This window comes from Orycteropus afer, unplaced genomic scaffold (assembly GCF_000298275.1).
Source record: "Orycteropus afer afer isolate SDZICR_OR568_19922 unplaced genomic scaffold, OryAfe1.0 scaffold00213, whole genome shotgun sequence".
In the NCBI taxonomy this organism is placed as follows: Eukaryota; Metazoa; Chordata; class Mammalia; order Tubulidentata; family Orycteropodidae; genus Orycteropus; species Orycteropus afer.
This window is the reverse complement of record NW_006921800.1, coordinates 1,471,473-1,474,310: the sequence shown is the minus strand read 5'-3', so window position 1 is coordinate 1,474,310 and position 2,838 is coordinate 1,471,473.

The window sequence follows — 2,838 nt, the reverse complement described above, 5'->3', positions numbered from 1 at the left end:
AAGAACATACCATGCTCATGGATAGGAAGATTTAACATTGTGAAAATGTCAATTCTACCCAAAGCTATCTACATATTAAATGCAATCCCAATCCAGATCCCATCAACATTTTTATGGCACATAACAACAACAACAATGGAAAAACAAATCACTAACTTTATTTGGAAAGGAAAGAGACCTCAGATAAACGAAGTTTTATTGAACAAGAACAACAAAGTAGGAGGTCTCACACTGCTGGATCTTAAAACCTACAATACAGCCACAGTATGCAGTAGTGCCTGGTATTGGTACAATTACAGACACACAGACCAATGGAATAAAACTGAGAACCCAAGTATAGATTCATTGACCTATGGTCAGCTCATCTTTGACAAAGGGCTGAAATCTGTTAAATGGGGAAGAAATTGCTTGTTTAACAAATGGTGCTGGCAAAACTGGGTATCATTTGCAGAAAAATGAAACAATACCTAATAGTTCAGCCAGTACACTCATCTATCATTCCATATGTCAATGTTTGCCGTCACTGTCAACAGAGTACAGTATGTGCAAAATGGTTCATCTTTCTTGTCTGTACCTTGCGTATACTTCTCTATGTCTTCGTCTTCCTCAATGCTGCTGTGTTGATCACTCACATTTGATACACTGTCCTTCCCTTCACCCAAATCAGTACTTATCTCTATCTATCTAACTGTGTTCCTTCCCCTCCCCTCCCACTGCTGGTAACCAACAAAGAAAATTTCCTTCCATATATAAACTTTTCCTTGACTCTTTACAATAAAAGACTAATACAATATTTATCCTCCTGTGATTGACATATACACAAAACTATACACACCATACTATACCCAGTTATACACACCATACACAAAAACTAACTTCAGATGGATCAAAAACTTAAATGTGAAACCTATAAATACAAAGTTCCTCAAGGAAAAACTAGGGGCAAATTTAGGGGCCCTAATATTTGGATAGGGAGCTCTGGTAGCATAGTACCAAAGGCACTTGACTGCTACCCAGAAGGCTGATGGTTGAAACCCACCAGCCACTCCTCAAAAGGAAGATGGGGCTATCTACTTCCATAGTGATACTGCCTTGAAAACCCAAGGAAGGGTCGCTATGAGTCGGGTCCGATTTGACGGCACGTAACAGCATCAATAACAATATTTGGATAAATAGACTACCAAGCATAACCTAAAATGCACAAACAGCAGAAACTAAACTAGATGAATGAAGCCTTCTAAAAATTAAATTTTTATGTGTTTCCAGAGACTTCTCTGAAAGACTCAAAGGAGAACCTACAGACTGGGAAAAAATATTCAACAATGATATATCTGACAAGTGACTTATCTCTAGAATTTATAGAAAACTCCAACACTTCAACAACAAAAAAGGCAAACAAATCCAATTAAAAAATGGGCAGAAGACATGAATAGACACTTGACCAAAGAGGATATTCAGTCAGCCAACAAACTTATGAAAAAAAGGCCACTATCATTAGCTATTAGAGGGATGCAAATCAAAACAGCAATGAGATACCATCTTGCCCCAGTGCTAGTAGCAAAGTTTAAGAAGACAGAAAGTAACAAATACTGATTAGGATGCAGAGAGATTAGGACTCTCATACACTGCTGGTGGGACTGTGAAATGATACAACCACTGTGGAAAGCAGTATGGATTTTCCTTAAAAATTTGGAATTAGAAATACCATTAGACCCATCAATCCCATTAGTAGGTGTATATCATAAAGACGTGAGAGCCAGGACAAGAACAGATATATGCACACCCATGTTCATCGCAACACTATGTACAATAGCTGAAAGATGGAAACAACCTAAGTGCCCATCAACAGAAGAATGGATAACCAATCTATGGTACATACAAAATTGGAATACTATGCAACCCTAAAGAATAATGTAGAATCTGCAAGACAACATATAATGTGGATGAACTTGGAGAACATTATGCTGAATGAAATAAGTCAATCACAGGAGGACAAATACTGTATTAGTTTTTTATTGTAAAGAGTCAAGGAAAAGTTTATATATGTAAGAAAATTTTCTTTGTTGGTTACCAGGGGTAAGAGGTGAGGGGAGGGAACACTGTTAGATAGATAGAGACAAGTATTGATTTGGGTGAAGAGAAGGACAATGTACCAAATGTGAGTGATCAGCACAGTGGCATTGAGGAAGAGGAAGACATAGAGAGGTATATGGGAGGTACAGACAAGAAAGGTGAGCCCTTTTGCACATACTGTACTGTGTTGTCAGTGAAGGCAAACATTGATATATGGGAGGATAGATGAGTGTACTGACTGAACTATTAGGTATGTCCATGCAGGGTAGAATGAGCCTGAGACCATGTGTAGGGTTGGCAGACAATTTCAGTTTCATTGTATTTCAGACAGTGTATTTGTATGTTCTGTAAGAACATACAGGTTGTAGTCATTTCAGAGGGAGTGAGTATTGGGCCTGTGGGCTAAGGATCATAGTCCCAGGGAACATCAAGCTCAATTTGCATAACACATTATACAAAAATACTGTTCCACATCCTACTTTGGTGAGTAGAGACTGGGATCTTAAAAACTTGCAAGTGGCCCTCAAGATGCAATGATGGATCTCTCTTCATCCAGAGCAAAGAAGAATGAAGAAAACTGAAAACACATTGAAACAATTAGTCCAAAGGACTGATATACCTATGCAATCCTCAGCCTACGTGACTAAGAAACCAGAAGAACTAGATGGTGCCAAGCTACCACTGTCAACCACTTGGAGGGGGAATCTATGTAGGAGATCCTGAAAAGAGTGGGAGAACAATGTGGAACAAAACTCAAAATCATAA